The sequence below is a fragment of the Triticum aestivum genome, chromosome 4D (assembly GCF_018294505.1).
Source record: "Triticum aestivum cultivar Chinese Spring chromosome 4D, IWGSC CS RefSeq v2.1, whole genome shotgun sequence".
NCBI classification, from domain to species: domain Eukaryota; kingdom Viridiplantae; phylum Streptophyta; class Magnoliopsida; order Poales; family Poaceae; genus Triticum; species Triticum aestivum.
Window position 1 is genome coordinate 355,331,454 of NC_057805.1, and position 17,858 is coordinate 355,349,311.

Genomic DNA, 17,858 nt, shown 5'->3' on the forward strand with positions numbered 1-17,858 from the left:
AGGCATCTCTCTCAAGAACATAGCAACGGTGGGTACATAAATTACTGTTGGGCAATTGATAAAAAGCGCATAGTTATGATGTTATTCATGGAAAGATCAGTACATAGGCATTCCGTTCGTGACAAGTAGACCGTTAGACTTATTGACGCCTACTACTATTACTCCACTTCGAGAGCGCTTCTATGCTTGCCTCTCTAGGTATTAAGTTAATGACAAACAGAGTAATGTTTTAAGCATGATGACATAATGTAGATAAAATAAGACCAAACAATATGATCGAACCCCGATTTTACCCTTAGTAGCAACAACGCAAATATGTGCCTCATTACTCCTCCTGTCATAAAGTGAGGACACCACAAGATTGAGTCTACCACAAAGCATCTCTCCCACTGAAAATAAATCAATCTAGCTGGCCAAACTAAACGAATAGATCAGACATAAATACAAAGCTATAACAATCACACATAATAAAGTTCATAAATAACTCAATTGCTTTCAATGAACAATCTGATCATAAACCCATAATTCATCGGATCCCAACAAACGCACCGCAAAAGATTACATCGAATCGATCTTCAAAGAGAACATTGTATTTGAAGATAAAAAAGAGAGAGCCATCTAACTGCTATGGACCCGTAGGTCCTGTGAGGAACTACTCACCCATCATCAGGGAGGCAGCAAGGTTGATGTAGTGGCCCTCCACGATTAATTCCCCCTCCGGCAGAGTACCGAAAAAAGGCCTCTATATGGGATCGCAAAAGAATTGTGACTTGCAGCGGCGGAACAATTGTTTCGGGTCCCACCATGGGTTTTTTGAAATATTTGGGAATTTATGGCACTGGAATTAGATCAGACATAGCCACGAGGGGCCCACAAGAGGGCATGGCCCTACCCCCTGGGCGCGTCGTGCTGCCTTGTCATCTCCTCGTCTGTCGTCTGGACTCCCTCCCCTAAAGCTTCTAGGGCCCCTCTTGGTCCAGAAAAAATCATCAAAAAGTTTCATCGCGTTTGGACTTTGTTTGGTAGGATTTTCTGTAAAACCAAAAACATGCAGAAAACAACAATTGACACTGGGCACTGGATTAATAAGTTAGTTCCAAAAATGATATAAAATGACATATAAAGCATACAAGATTGACAATATAATAGCATGGAACAATAAAAAATTATAGATACGTCGGAGAGGTATCACGCCGCAACTAGTACCAGTGCGTCGCGCCCGCAGACACCGACGAGGGACGCCGCCGAGGTGATCTGACGTTGTTTCCCCTCTACCACCACCAGCCATTCCCCCGACACTAGAGGAGGTCGAGGACTTGGCCTCAAGTTTGAACTCGACCATTATGACATGCACACACAAGGCCTCTACCGGCATTGGCTCCCTCCCCTACAGGTAATACCTCACTTCCCCCTTCAAATTGCCATGATTGTCCTAGGGAGAGGCACAACATATTTTAGGTGAAATCATGCAGATCATTGTGTAGGTTGTACTTTGTAGACTGCCTGACAATTTTTTCTCTATCCAGTTCATAAACGATGGCAAATTTTTTATGTAAACATGAATTCGCATCACGGCTTAACAGTATGTTGGTTTTTGTAAAAATTAATTGACTAGTTTGATTGATGCTGCTTTTCGTACTTGTTGATGGTGTCCTGGACTTCCTGGACTAAGGGGTTATCACCAGGTGGTCTAGGACGAGGACCCCCATGATAATTTACCAGTGGGCCACATTTGTCGGGCCCAGAAGCACCAAGCTAGGATATTTCCGAAGACTTGGCGCCTACTGCAAGACTAAGAGGTCATTTGTGTCGCGATTCCCTTAGATGCAACCGACCTATGTGTTGGGGAACGTAGCAATTCAAAAAAATTCCTACGATCACGCAAGATCTATCTAGGAGATGCATAGCAACGAGACGGGAAGAGTGTGTCCACGTACCCTCGTAGATCGAAAGCGGAAGCGTTATGTTAACGCAGTTGATGTAGTCGAATGTCTTCACGGTCCAACCGATCCAAGTACAGAACATACGGCACCTCCGTGTTCAGCACACTTTCAGCTCGATGACGTCCCTCGAACTCTTGATCCAGTAGAGGGTCGAGGGAGAGTTCCGTCAGCACGATGGTGTGATGACGGTGATGGTGATGTGATCCGTGCAGGGCTTCGCCTAAGCACTATGACGCTATGACCGGAGGAGTAAACTGTGGAGGGGGGCACCGCACACGGCTAGGAAACAACTGTTGTACCTTTGGGGTGCCCCCTTCCCACGTATATAAAGGAGAGGGGGAGGAGGTGGCCGGCCAGGGGGGCGCGCCAAGGGGAGGAGTCCTACTAGGACTCCAAACCTAGTAGGATTCGGCCCCCTTCCTTCCAACGGAGAGGGGAAAGGAGAAAGGGGGGAGAAGGAGAAGGAAAGGGGGGCGCGCCCCCTCCCCTTGTCCAATTCGGATTGGGCAAGGGGGAGGCGCGTGCCACCTCCCGTGGCCTACCTCCTCTTCTCCACTATGGCCCATGAGGCCCATTAACTTTCCCGGGGGGTTCCGGTAGCCTCCTGGTACTCCAAAAAATCCCCGAACCTATTTGGAACCATTCCGATGTTCGTATGTAACTTTCCAATATATCAATATTTACCTCTCGACCATTTTGAGACTCCTCGTCATGTCTGTGATCTGATCCGGGACTCCGAACAAACTTCGGTCACCAAAACACACAACTCATAATACAAATCGTCATCGAACGTTAAGCGTGCGGACCCTACGGGTTCGAGAACTATGTAGACATGACCGAGACACATCTTCGGTCAATAACCAATAGCGGAACCTGGATGCTCATATTGGTTCCTACATATTCTGCGAAGATCTTTATCGGTCAAACCACATAGCAACATACGTCATTCCCTTTGTCATCGGTATGTTACTTGCCCGAGATTTGATCATCGGTATCATCATACCTAGTTCAATCTCGTTACAGGCAAGTATCTTTACTCATTCTGTAATGCATCATCCCACAACTAACTCATTAGTCACATTGCTTGCAAGGCTTATAGTGATGTGCATCACCGAGAGGGCCCAGAGATACCTCTCCGATACACGGAGTGACAAATCCTAATCTTGATCTATGCCAACCCAACAAACACCTTCGGACACACCTGTAGAGCATCTTTATAATCACCCAGTTACGTTGTGACATTTGATAGCACACAAGGTGTTCCTCTGGTATTCGGGAGTTGCATAATTTCATAGTCAGAGGAATATGTATAAATCATGAAGAAAGCAATAGTAGTAAAACTAAACGATCATAATGCTAAGCTAACGGATGGGTCTTGCCCATCACTTCATTCTCTAACGATGTGATCCCGTTCACCAAATGACAACACATGTCTATGGTCAGGAAACTTAACCATCTTTGGTTAACGAGCTAGTCAAGTAGAGGCATACTAGGGACACTCTATTTTGTCTATGTATTCACACATGTACTAAGTTTCCGGTTAATACAATTCTAGCATGAATAATAAACATTTATCATGGTATAAGGAAATATAAATAACAACTTTATTATTGCCTCTAGGGCATATTTCCTTCAGTCTCCCACTTGCACTAGAGTCAATAATCTAGATTACATAGTAATGATTCTAACACCCATGGAGTCTTGGTGCTGATCATGTTTTGCTCGTGGAAGAGGCTTAGTCAACGGGTCTGCAACATTCAGATCCGTATGTATTTTGCAAATCTCTATGTCTCCCTCCTTGACTTTATCGCGGATGGAATTGAAGCGTCTCTTGGTGTGTTTGGTTCTCTTGTGAAATCTAGATTCCTTCGCCAAGCCAATTGCTCCAATATTGTCACAAAAGATTTTCATTGGACCCGATGCACTAGGTATAACACCTAGATCAGATATGCACTCCTTCATCCAGACTCCTTCATTTGCTACTTCCGAAGCAGCTATGTACTCCGCTTCACACGCAGATCCCGCCACGATGCTCTGCTTGGAACTGCACCGACTGAGAGCTCCACGATTCAATATAAATACGTATCCGGTTTGTGACTTAGAGTCATCCGGATCAGTGTCAAAGCTTGCATCGACGTAACCATTTACGACAAGCTCTTTGTCACCTCCATAAACCAGAAATATATCCTTAGTCCTTTTCAGGTATTTCAGGATGTTCTTGACCGTTGTCCAGTGATCCACTCCTGGATTACTTTGATACCTCCCTGCTAAACTTATAGCAAGGCACACATCAGGTCTGGTACACAGCATTGTTGGGGAACGTAGTATTTCAAAAAAATTCCTACGATCATGCAAGATCTATCTAGGAGATGCATAGCAACGAGCGGGGAGAGTGTGTCCACGTATCCTCATAGACCGAAAGCGGAAGCGTTAAGTAACGTGGTTGATGTAGTCGAACGTCTTCGCGATCCAACCGATCAAGTACCGAACGCACGACACCTCCGCGATCTGCACATGTTCAGCTCGGTGACGTCCCTTGAACTTCTAGATCCAGCTGAGGTCGAGGGAGAGTTTCGTCAGCACGACGTCGTGTTGACGGTGATGATGAAGTTACCGACGCAGGGCTTCGCCTAAGCACTACGACAATATGACCGAGGTGGAAATATGTGGAGGGGGCACCGCACACGGCTAAGAATCAACTTGTGTGTCTATGGGTGCCCCCTTCCCCGTATATAAAGGAGGGGAGGAGGGCCTCATGGTGCGCCCCCATGGGGGGATTCCTACTCCTACTAGGAGTAGGTTTCCCCCCTTTCCTAGTCCAACTAGGAGGGGGAAGGAAGGGGAAGAGGGGAGGAAGGAAAGGGGGGCCGGCCCCCCTCCCAATTCGGATTGGGCTTGGGGGCGCCCACCTCTTGGACACCTCTTCTCTCTTCCACTAAAGCCCATGTAGGCCCATTAAGCCCTCGGGGGGTTCTGGTAACCCCCCGGTACTCTGGAAAATGCCCGAACTTGTCTGAAACCTTCCCGGTGTTCAAACATAACCTTCCAATATATCAATATTCATGTCTCGACCATTTCGAGACTCCTCGTCATGTCCGAGATCACATCCGGGACTCCGAACAACCTTCGGTACATCAAATCACATAAACTCATAATACCGATCGTCATCGAACGTTAAGCGTGCGGACCCTACGGGTTCGAGAACTATGTAGACATGACCGAGACTCACTTCCGGTCAATAACCAATAGCGGAACCTGGATGCTCATTTTGGTTCCTACATATTCTACAAAGATCTTTATTGGTCAAACCGCATAACAACATACGTTGTTCCCTTTGTCATCGGTATGTTACTTGCCCGAGATTCGATCCACGGTATCATCATACCTAGTTCAATCTCGTTACCGGCAAGTCTCTTTACTCATTCTGTAATGCATCATCCCGTAACTAACTCATTATTCACATTGCTTGCAAGGCTTATAGTGATGTGCATTACCGAGAGGGCCCAGAGATACCTCTCCTACAATCGGAGTGACAAATCCTAATCTCGATCTATGCCAACTCAACAAACACCATCGGAGACACCTGTAGAGCATCTTTATAATCACCCAGTTACGTTGTGACGTTTGATAGCACACTAAGTGTTCCTCTGGTATTTGGGAGTTGCATAATCTCATAGTCATAGGAACATGTATAAGTTATGAAGAAAGCAATAGCAATAAACTAAATGATCATAGTGCTAATCTAACAGATGGGTCAAGTCAATCACATCATTCTCTAATGATGTGATCCCGTTCATCAAATGACAACTCATGTCTATGGCTAGGAAACTTAACCATCTTTGATCAACGAGCTAGTCAAGTAGAGGCATACTAGTGACACTCTGTTTGTCTATGTATTCACACATGTACTAAGTTTCCGGTTAATACAATTCTAGCATGAATAATAAACATTTATCATGATATAAGGAAATATAAGTAACAACTTTATTGTTGCCTCTAGGGCAAATTTCCTTCAAGCAATGCATACATGATAGAACCTATTGCTGAGGCATAGGGAATGACCTTCATTTTTCTCTATCTTCTGCAGTGGTCGGGCATTGAGTCTGACTCAACTTCACACCTTGTAACATAGGCAAGAACCCTTTCTTTGACTGATCCATTTTGAACTTCTTCAAAACTTTATCAAGGTATGTGCTTTGTGAAAGTCCAATTAAGCGTCTTGATCTATCTCTTTAGATCTTGATGCCCAATATATAAGCAGCTTCACCGAGGTCTTTCATTGAAAAAAATCTTATTCAAGTATCCTTTTATGCTATCCAGAAATTCCGTATTATTTCCAATCAACAATATGTCATCCACATATAATATTAGAAATGTTGTAAAGCTCCCACTCACTTTCTTGTAAATACAGGCTTCTCCAAAAGTCTGTATAAAATCATATGCTTTGATCACACTATCAAAGCGTATATTCCAACTCCGAGAGGCTTGCACCAGTCAATAAATGGATCATTGGAGCTTGCACACTTTGTTAGCACCTTTAGGATCGACAAAACCTTCTGGTTGCATCATATACAACTCTTCTTTAAGATATCCATTAAGGAATGTAGTTTTGTCATCCATTTGCCAAATTTCATAATCATAAAATGCGGCAATTGCTAACATGATTCGGACAGACTTAAGCATCGCTACGGGTGAGAATGTCTCATCATAGTCAACTCCTTGAACTTGTCGAAAACCTTTCGCAACAAGTCGAGCTTTGTAGATAGTAACATTGTCGTTAGCGTCAGTCTTCTTCTTGAAGATCCATTTATTCTCTATGGTTTGCCGATCATCGGGCAAGTCAACCAAAGTCCACACTTTGTTCTCGTACATGGATCCCATCTCAGATTTCACGGCCTCAAGCCATTTCGCGGAATCTGGGCTCATCATCGCTTCCTCATAGTTTGTAGGTTCATCATGGTCTAGTAACATGACTTCCAGAACAGGGTTACTGTTGGGGACATAACTATTGAGTATAAACCGCCCAGGAGGGGCCGGGTTATGCTCATAGTAATTTACTCGTATTAAAGCCCATGAAGACACGGAAGATGGCGCTTTATGGAGGAGATTTAATAAGAAGGCCCAAAGCCCAAAGGCGGATTAGGCCCCATAGATGTAAACCGCCATAAGGTGTTTAACTTGTATTGTAAGATAGGAAAGAGTAGATACCGAGCCGGACACGTTTATGAGCCGGCTGGGATTCTGTAAACCGACCGGGCGTCAACCTGTGTATATAAAGGGACGACCCGACGGCGGTTTAGGGACAAGAAACAACAGATCGAGAGCCAGGTCAAGCGTATTCGCTCCCTGGTCATCGAAACCCTAGCAATACCACCTCAAACTGGATTAGGCCTTTACCTTCACCGCAAGGGGCCGAACCAGTATAAACTCCTCGTGTCCTTTGTCCTGATTAACCCCTTTAAGATAATCTTGTTGCGATGGCTCCACGACTAAGTCCTCACACTAGGACATCTGACGTGACAATTCCACGATAGTTGGCGCCCACCGTGGGGCTATCGCACGACGGTTTCAGGTTCTTAGAGGGCAACTTCGAAGGGCTCAAGGGATACGTTGTGGGCCGGATGACCAAGAGTCGTCGCGGCAAGCTCTACATCGACGACGCAAGCTGGGGCCCCGAAGCTGGCTCAATCGAGTATGGGTACCGGGTCCCCTTCGGCGGAATTCACGTCTTCATTGGCAAGATTGGCGAACCGGGCCCTGAGACGGACATCTGCACCGACATCATTGAGACGGCTCAGCGTGCGAGACCCCGCCCGAGTTCAGCCCGCCATGAAGCGTGCCTTCATGGGATTCATTAACGATGCGAAATCTGAGTCGGTATCTAACAGGGAGACGGTTGTCTATTCAGATGGCGAGTCATCCACCGGTGAGACCGAGTCATTGTACCAACTGCAAGATGGCCGTCTTGGGGGCTGTTCCGATGGCGACAGTATTCCGGACCCCCGCGAACCGCCAAACCGGGTCGCGATCTTCATGGCCGGTACGCAGCCTGTGCAGCATTCTTCAACTGCGGCGGCATTAATTTCCGGATCAGCAGCAGCAGCAGCAGCCGGGGAAGGAGGCCCTGCGCGCCCGCCGGCTCAAGTATTGTCCGGTTTACTAGACACCTTGACGACACTGCTGACGACAGAGGTTAACCCGGATAATCGAGATCAGCATAACGCGGAGGTCGCGAAGCTGCGAGATCAGATAGCTCAAGCCAAGGAGGACCTGGCGGCTGAGGACACCAGGATGGTAGCAGAACGAGTTATGTTGGATGCTCAAGCGCAGCGTATTCAGTCAGAGGCTTACCAGCTCATGCTAGATCAGAACGCTTCAAACGATGTCATGAGGAGAAGGCATCAGAGTCGTCTGCCCCCGGTTTACGAGGCGAGGAATCTCTTTAACATGCCCGGAGCAGGAACCAGTAACCCGCCAGCGGTAGACCGGGTTGAAGCGCCTGGGACAGGAGCGCCGGTTCAGCCGCGCGCCACGGACCCGCCTCGTCAGAACAATATCCCGCCGCAACACGTGCCAACGCCACCGGGTCATTACTCTAACCCTTTGGATAACATGATCGTTGCGGCGTCACGATTGGCAGCTCTCCTAGTTGAAGGCGAGTCCCCAACGACGGTTGAAACACGGAGGGCTAGAGAGCTCCTTCAGACAGCTTTGGTTCAGTAGCAGGCTTATTCTTACAGCCGTGACAGGATTCATTCCACCCCTCGCCTAAGCAGGAGTTATAGCAGGCGTATCGATGAGCCGACTGTGTCAAGCAGTGGACGAAATCATAACCCGCCACGCGGACATAACCCGGCGGGTGGAGGTGCTGATGCTCAGAACATAGTGGATCAAGGTAGAGCACGTTGGGAGGCCGAGCTGGCGGCTCAGTATGCGGCCCGTCAACCTACTCCGGTTCGTTCAACAACTTTGGTGGAGCCAGGTGTAACCTTTAAGAATTTGGGTGTGCCATGTTTAGTGCCAGCTCTACATAATGAGCGTCTGCCCAAGGATTTCAAAGGTCCTCGCAAAGTGCCTAACTACACAGCCGACTTACCTCCCGAGGCATGGATTGAGAGTTATGAGATGGCAATGGAATTGCTGGATGTTAACGAAGCTGCGTGTGCTAAGTATTTCCCCCTGATGTTGGAAGGGACGGCCCGTACTTGGTTAAAGGGGCTCCCCGCTAACTCCATTGGGTCATGGGCTGAGTTAAAGGACCGGTTTATCCAGAACTTTAAAGACACATGCAAGCAGCCCATGTCAATTGTGGATTTAGCCGCCTGTGTCCAAGAAGAAGGTGAATCGACGACTCATTGGGTGCACCGGGTCTCAACCATCCTGCACTCGTCGGATCGCATCAATGCCAACTCAGCAGGCTTAATGTTGGAAAGCAATTGTCGTTTCATGCCCCTGAAGCAGAAATTGGGGTGGCTTAAACGCCACTGCAATGACATGGGGACACTCAAGGCGGCTCTGGTTAAGTATGCTGACTCTGATGGTACCAAGGACCCTGAGTCTGATGACGAAAAGCTGGGAAAGGGAAGGAAGAGCAGCAACGCCAAGGTGCAACAACATAACCCAGCGAACCAGGGAGGCAACGGCAATCGCAAGGCTGATAATAGTTTTGACTTTGTGGCTAACACCAATGCGCAGAATAATGGTTCGCGTCGTAAGGGTAAACCGCCCCCGTAGAATGGAGGGTCAGGCATCAATCTTGAGCAGCTGTTAAATAAGCCCTGCCCAAGACATGGGACGCGAGAAAGGCCGTCTGGGCACCTCTGGAAGGATTGCTTCATTATGAAGGAGTTCAAAAATTCAAATCTTTTCCAAGACATTCATGGGCCGGGTGGCGGTTCAGGACCCGGTTTCCATGGACCGGGTTACGGCGGAGGCGGCTCTAACTCCGGATTTCAAGGAAATCAAAGCAATCATGGCAACCAAGGTGGTTACAATCAGCAGAATAATCAGGGGAGTCAACAACAGCAACAGTCGGGTTATCAGAGCAACCCGAAGCAGTTGAATAGTGGACAGTATCATGTCTTCACCACTAGCTTATGCAAGCGTGACCAGAAGCTTCATAAGAGGGCAGTGAACTCCGTTGAACCGACAGTTCCCCGTTATTTACGCTGGTCTGAGCAGCCCATCGTATGGAGTCGGGAGGATCACCCGCCCCGGGTTGATAATCCGGGTCACTCGGCGTTGGTGGTGGCACCTCAGGTTGGAGGGTATAAGTTCACCAAGGTACTCATGGACGGAGGGAGCAGCATCAATATTCTCTATTATGAGACTTTCCGTCGCATGGGGTTGATAGATAAAAATCTTAAATCGTCGAACACTGTTTTCCATGGCGTGGTGCCTGGTAAGTCGGCATACCCAGTTGGTAAGATAGCTCTGGAAGTTGCTTTTGGAGATGATCATGACTCTAGATCAGAGACCTTGACCTTTGAAGTGGTGAAAATCAAGATCCCTTATCATGCTCTGTTTGGACGGTTGGCTTATGCTAAGTTCATGGCCAGACCGTGTTATGTTTATCTGCAGCTCAAGATGTCGAGTCATAAGGGGACCATTACAGTACATGGGAGCCAGAAGATAGCTTTGGAGTGTGAAGAGGGTGATGCAGCTTATGCTGAGTCGGTTTGTGCAACAGATGAGTTAAAGTTTTATAAGGACAATGTTGATCCGGTGGGTATGACTTCTTTGAAAAAGCCAACTACGGAGCATGATCCAGCCTTGAAGTTAAATCGGCTGATGAGACTAAGCTAGTTGATTTCGTTCCTGGCTATTCATCCAAGCAATTCAGCATCAACGCTAATCTGGATCCGAAATAGGAAAGCGCGCTCATCGAGTTCATCCGTGAGAACCGGGACATCTTTGCATGGAAACCTTCTGACATGCCAGGTGTACAAAGGGAACTCGCTGAGCACACTCTCAATATTGATCCCAAGTTTAAACCGGTCAAGCAATTTCTTCGTCGTTTCAATGAAGAAAGGCGCAAAGCCTTTGGTGAGGAGGTAGCCCGGCTCTTGGCAGCTGGGTTTATTGTTGAAGTTTTCATCCTGAGTGGTTGGCTAACCCGGTGCTGGTACTTAAGAAGAACGGTACTTGGCGCATGTGTGTGGACTACACGGATTTAAACAACGCTTGTCCAGCTGATCCGGCGCATGTGTGTGGACTACACGGATTTAAACAACGCTTGTCCAACTGATCCTTTTGCTCTCCCTCATATTGATCAGATTATTGATGCTACAGGGGGTTGTGAGCGTTTGAGTTTTTTGGATGCTTATTCTGGTTATCATCGGATCAAGATGGCAGTTAAGGACCAGGAGAAGACAGCTTTTATAACTCCCTTTGGAGCCTTCTGCTATGTGTCTATGCCTTTTGGGCTCAAGAGTGCCCAGGCGACTTATCAGCGATGTGTGCAGAATTGTCTTCATAATCAGATTGGGCGCAATGTTTATGCTTATGTGGATGATATTGTGGTGAAGTCCAGGAAGAAGGAGACATTGATAGATGATTTGAAGGAAACCTTTGATAATCTCCGAGTCTATAAGATGATGCTTAACCCGGCCAAGTGTGTTTTTGGTGTACCGGCAGGCAAACTCTTGGGCTTTCTGGTGTCTAACAGGGGTATTGAAGCTAAACCGAAGAAGATCAAGACCATTACCTCATTGGCTAAACCGGCATGTGTTAACGATGTTCAGCGTCTGGCGGGTCGTATTGTGGCGCTAAGCCGGTTCATAAGCCGGCTGGGAGAGAAAGCTATCCCTCTGTACCAGATGATGAAAAAGACAGATAATTTTGTCTGGAGTGATGCTGCTAATGCGGCGTTTGAGGACTTGAAGAAGCAGTTAGCCGAGCCACCTGTTCTTGCTGCCCCTATTGATAAGGAGCCATTGCTGTTATATGTGGCTGCCAATGCCCGGGCTGTTAGCGTGGCTATTGTGGTGGAGCGAAAGAAGGCAGGCAAGGAATATCCGGTTCAACGGCCGGTTTATTATATCAGCGAGGTGCTTATTGAGTCCAAGTAGAGATACCCACATTGGCAGAAGCTTGTGTATGTGTAGGATCGGAAGTATGTCTAGAGGGGGGGGGGTGATTAGACTACTTGACCAAATAAAAATCTAGCCTTTTCCCAATTTTAGTTCTTGGCAGATTTTAGCAACTTGGCACAAGTCAAGCAATCAACCTACACATGCAATTCTAAGAGTATAGCAGCGGAATGTAAAACAATTGCATATGAGGGTAAAGGGAATGAGTTTGAGGGAGCAAACACAATGTTGACACGGAGATTTTTTATCCGTGGTTCCGATAGGTGGTGCTATCGTACATCCACGTTGATGGAGACTTCAACCCACGAAGGGTAACGGTTGCGCGAGTCCACGGAGGGCTCCACCCACGAAGGGTCCACGAAGAAGCAACCTTGTCTATCCCACCATGGCTGTCGCCCACGAAGGACTTGCCTCACTAGGGTAGATCTTCACGAAGTAGGCGATCTCCTTGCCCTTACAAACTCCTTGGTTCAACTCCACAATCTTGTCGGAGGCTCCCAAGTGACACCTAGCCAATCTAGGAGACACCACTCTCCAAGAAGTAACAAATGGTGTGTTGATGATGAACTCCTTGATCTTGTGCTTCAAATTATAGTCTCCCCAACACTCAACTCTCTCTCATAGGACTGGATTTGGTAGAAAGAAGATTTGAGTGGAAAGCAACTTGGGGAAGGCTAGAGATCAAGATTTATGTGGTTGGAATGGAATATCTTGACCTCAATACAAGTGTAGGTGGTTCTCTCTCAGAAAATATGTATTGGAAGTGTGGGCATGTTCTGATGGCTCTCTCCATGAATGAAGAGTGGGTGGAGGGGTATATATAGCCTCCACACAAAATCTAACCGTTACACACAAATCACCAAATTCGGTGGGACCGAATCATTAAACTCGGTCAGACCGATTTAGTTCAAAATGTGAACGTTAGGATTCTCGGTGGGACCGACATGTCAACTCGGTCGGACCGATGTCATTAGGGTTAGGTCATAACGTAATCTCGGTGAGACCGATTACACAAACTCGGTGAGACCGATTTTGGTAATAGCCAAACAGAGAGTTGGTCAGGCAAACTCGGTGGGACCGATTCGCTCATCTCGGTTAGACCGAAACGTTATGAAAAGGAAACAGAGAGTTTGCATTGCAATCTCGGTGGGACCGATCGCTCATCTCGGTTTGACTGAAACGTTACGAAGGGAAACAGAGATTTTGCAACCCCATCTCGGTGAGACCGAATTGATTAGGGTTTCTGGCAGTGGCTATGTCAACTGAACTCGGTGGCTCCGGATGTGAAACTTTGGTGGGGCCGAGTTGGACTTTTTGGTTTAGGACATATGTGGATATGAGAAAGTAGTGGAGGGTTTTGGAGCATATCACTAAGCATTTTGAGCAAGAACCTCATTAAACAACACCTCATCCCTTCTTAATAGTATTGGCTTTTCCTATAGACTCAATGTGATCTTGGATCACTAAAATAGAAAATGTAGAGTCTTGTACTTTGAGCTTGAGCCAATCTTTTGTCCTTAGCATTTTGAAGGGTCCACTTTCTAATCCATGTCATGCCAATCATTGAGCTTTCCTGAAATATTTATCTTGGAATAGCATTAGCTCAATGAGCTATATGTTGTTAGGAATTACCAAAACCACCCAGGGATAGTTGCACTTTCAATATGGAGTTTTCATGGCAAGCCGGAAGCTTAAGCAATATTTTCAGGGTCATCCCATCACTGTGGTCAGTTCTGCTCCTTTGGGAGATATAATCCAAAACAGGGAAGCAACTGGCTGGGTTGCTAAGTGGGCCATTGAGCTTGGACCTCACGGGTTAAAGTATATGCCTCGGACGGCTATCAAGTCCCAAGCACTTGTGGATTTCATCAATGACTGGACAGAGTTGCAGGAACCGGAGGAAAAGCCGGATAACACATATTGGACTATTCACTTTGATGGGTCCATGCAATTGGAGGGCTCGGGGGCTGGAGTTGTGCTTGCTTCCCCTCGAGGTGATAAATTTTGTTATGTTCTCTGTTTAATGTTCCCTTGCACTAACAATGCAGCTGAATATGAGGTCTTGCTCCATGGTCTTCGGATGGCTAAGGAGATGAACTTAAGCCGGGTAAGGTGTTTTGGTGACTCAGACTTGGTGGCTCAACAAGTCTCTGGTACTTGGGATTCCAAGGATCCACTCATGGCGGCTTATTGACGAGAGGTGGATATTATTGCTGGTCACTTCAAGGGTTATCAGGTCGAGCATGACGATTGGTGCAAAAATGAAGCGGCGGACGCTTTAAGACGGTTGGGTTCTCAACGTAAACCGGTGCATAACCCGTCAGTCAAGCTACCTGCAGAGGAGGATTTGGCTATTCCTGACCCAGAGGCTCAGTTGGTGGCAGCTCTTCATGTAATTCCTGATTGGACAGTTCCGTATCTGGCTTATATGACCCGGGGCGAGTTACCGGAGGATGAAACCTTAGCCAGGCAGATAACCCAACGGTCTAAGTTAATGACAATTGTTAATGGAGAACTGCATCACTGCAGTGTGACAGGGGCCTTTCAACGTTGTGTTTCTCCAGAAGAGGGCCGTGAGATCCTGCGTGAGATTCATGAAGGAGACTGTGGTCATCACGCCGGTTCAAAATATCTAGTAGCCAAGGCTTTTCGTCACAGTTTCTATCGGCCGACGGCTCATGCTGATGCTGAGGACTTGGTCAGAAAATGTGAGGATTGTCAGAAGTATTCACGTCGAGCTCATGTTCCGGCTCAGGGGTTGAGGATGATTCCAATCACTTGGCCGTTTGCAACTTGGGGGCTTGATATGGTTGGACCTTTTAAGAGGTCCAAGGATAAGAAGACCCACCTTTTGGTGGCGGTTGATAAGTTCACTAAGTGGGTAGAGGCAGAGCCAGTCAGTAAGTGTGATGCAGCAATGGCGGTTCAATTCATGAAGAAGGTGATCTTCCATTTTGGCTTTCCATACAGCATTATAACAGACAATGGCACTAACCTCTCCAAAGGTGCTATGAAAGACTTTTGTCAACGTGAGCATATCCGGCTTGATGTATCGTCAGTGGCTCACCCCCAATCTAATGGTCAAGCTGAGAGAGCTAATGAAGAGATCCTGAGAGGCATCAAGCCCCGGCTTATGGTTCCTTTACAGAGGACGCCGGGTTGTTGGGTGGAGGAGTTACCTTCCGTGTTATGGAGCATTAATACCATCCCCAATAGGTCTACGGGTTACACGCCTTTCTTTATGGTTTACGGAGCAGAGGCAGTTCTCCCTAGTGACATCTGTCATGACTCACCTCGGGTGGCAGCTTATGTTGAAGCGGCCAACGAACAAGCACGTCAGGAAGCACTGGACTTGTTGGATGAGAAGCGTGACATCGCAGCGGCTCGTTCGACGATTTATCAGCAAGATCTGCGCCGTTATCACAGCCGCCGGGTTAAAACCAGAACTTTTCAAGGAGGCGATCTGGTGCTCCGGCTTATCCAGGATCAAACTGATATGCACAAGTTATCCCCACCTTGGGAAGGACCCTTTCTGGTCAGAAAGAATCTGAACAACGGGTCATACTACCTTATCGATGTTCGAGAGCACAAAGACTCACGTAAGTCGGAGGAGGAGACCCACCAGCCGTGGAATATTGCTCATCTTCGGCCTTATTACACCTGAGCCACAGGCTTTTCTGATGTACATATTTTGACAATGTATATATTATGATCAATATAATAAACCGGCATCCCTACTAAAGCGGGGCCTCTGTCGTTTTTCCTTAATGAGTTTTTGGTTATTTGGGGGCTTCTGCTTTATATAGCAAAGTTATGATTACCCTTTGATCCGGCTTATGGGCCACAAAAAAAAGCTTGGGGCTTGCTACCCAGGTTAAAGGGACCAAAGAGAGTCTGTTGCAAAAGCACAACTTAAACATAGGTACCCATTGAGCACAACTCAGAAATATTGCTTGGGGGCTCTTTTTGTTCTAAAGAACAAGAGTTGCTATAACCCTTGTTATAGGCTTAAAAGCCAGGCTTGGAAGCCAGGTGTATTCACCTAAAAACCCGGGTTATCCTGCCTTTTTAAGTAAACCACTCCGCCCAGGTATTCCTGCAATGACCCGCCAAATGTTTGACAAGTCAATCTTATGCAGACCATGAACTTGTCAAAGTTAAAACGACGATTGGTTATGTGAGGTCCATCTTGTAAGGTTTGTAAAACGGTTTAACTCAGTGGCCTGGTAGCCCGTGAAAAGCCTCGGATTTCGGCCTGGCAGCCCATGAAAAGCCTCGTTTTTTCATTTATTTTTATTCGATAATTTTTTGAGGTTTATTGAATAAGAATTATAAGGTTTTATTATCACAATTCGCCGGCATTTATTAACTCGGCTTAGCTTTTGACTATAAGTCGCCAGTATAAGGTAACATGATATCTGATACGTCTCCAACGTATCTATAATTTTTGATTGTTCCATGCTATTATATATTCCGTTTTGGATGTTTAATGGGCTTATTTATACACTTTTATTGTAGCGACCCGACCCAAATGGATCAAGTCTCTGTGCTTAAGTGTCATCCCTGGATCGGTATGCTGGCACACACAGTACTCGAGGATTTATAACAGAGGTAAATCACATGTATAAAGTAACATAAATACTATTACCTCAATCCAAATAGCGGAAGTAACAAGGTTGTGGATTCCCATCAACACCAATGGCAAAGTTGAGTGTAGAAATCGTAACCCTAACGTATCACTTACTCGTCGTAAGAATCCTGCAACATGAAACGTTGTAGCCTGAAAACGGGTCAGCACATGGAATATGCTGGCAATGTAACACATAGAGAGTAATGAACAGAATAATGCTATACTACATGCATATATGGCTGGTGGAAAAGCTCTATGGTTATAATGTTTTTGCGAAAAGCCAATTTCCCTACTACAAAGGAATAAATTTTATTTAACTATCATGGTGGTTGTGAAACATTGAGATGGTTGACAGCATCTCAATCCCAATTAAGTATCATCATTAACCCAACAATATTAATTAAAGTAACATGATGAGATCAACGGGATAATCCAAGAACTAGATACTCAAGATGTCCATAACCGGGGACACGGCTAATCATTATTAGTTTGTACACTCTGCAGAGGTTTGTGCACTTTTCCCCACAAGACTTGATCTCCTCCGTTGGATTTCTCGCACTGCATGGTGTTTGAGAAACGGATGACCGAGACACAGCCTTTCAGAAGCATTAACTCTAACCCTGGGTAGACAGTACCAACCTACACCCCCTACATCTGCTAGCCTACCACTGGAAGAGGTCATGCAACATACTCAACTATGCTAGAGCCCATAATAGCTTGTGGCTGCACACGGAAGTTTCTAGCATGAATAATCTTACGATCCCTTTGAGTCTGGGTGGCGGTCCATAGGATGATCACACGGGTACTCCGGGATATCCAAAATTACAGGCACCACTGGGTTCTCCAGGTGCCTCAATCCACCCAGATGTTTAGTTAAGTAGCCACCTTAAGTTGAACCATTAATTAACAATCTCACATCTGTCATGGAAATTCACTCAAACCCAATCCACGTCTACGAGCATAGCATAGCAATATAAGCAAACATAGAAGTAACTCCCAAAGGTTTGATAATAAATAGGGAAATAGGTTCCTACCTCATCAACTACTTCCCAATACCCACATGTTATCAATCCTACTCATGCAATGTTTGAGGGTTGAATCTAATGCATAAAAACTGGGTATGAAAGGGATATGATCAAGGTGTGAACTTGCCTGCAATGTTGATGAAGATGATTCGCACTCAATACTCTGGAT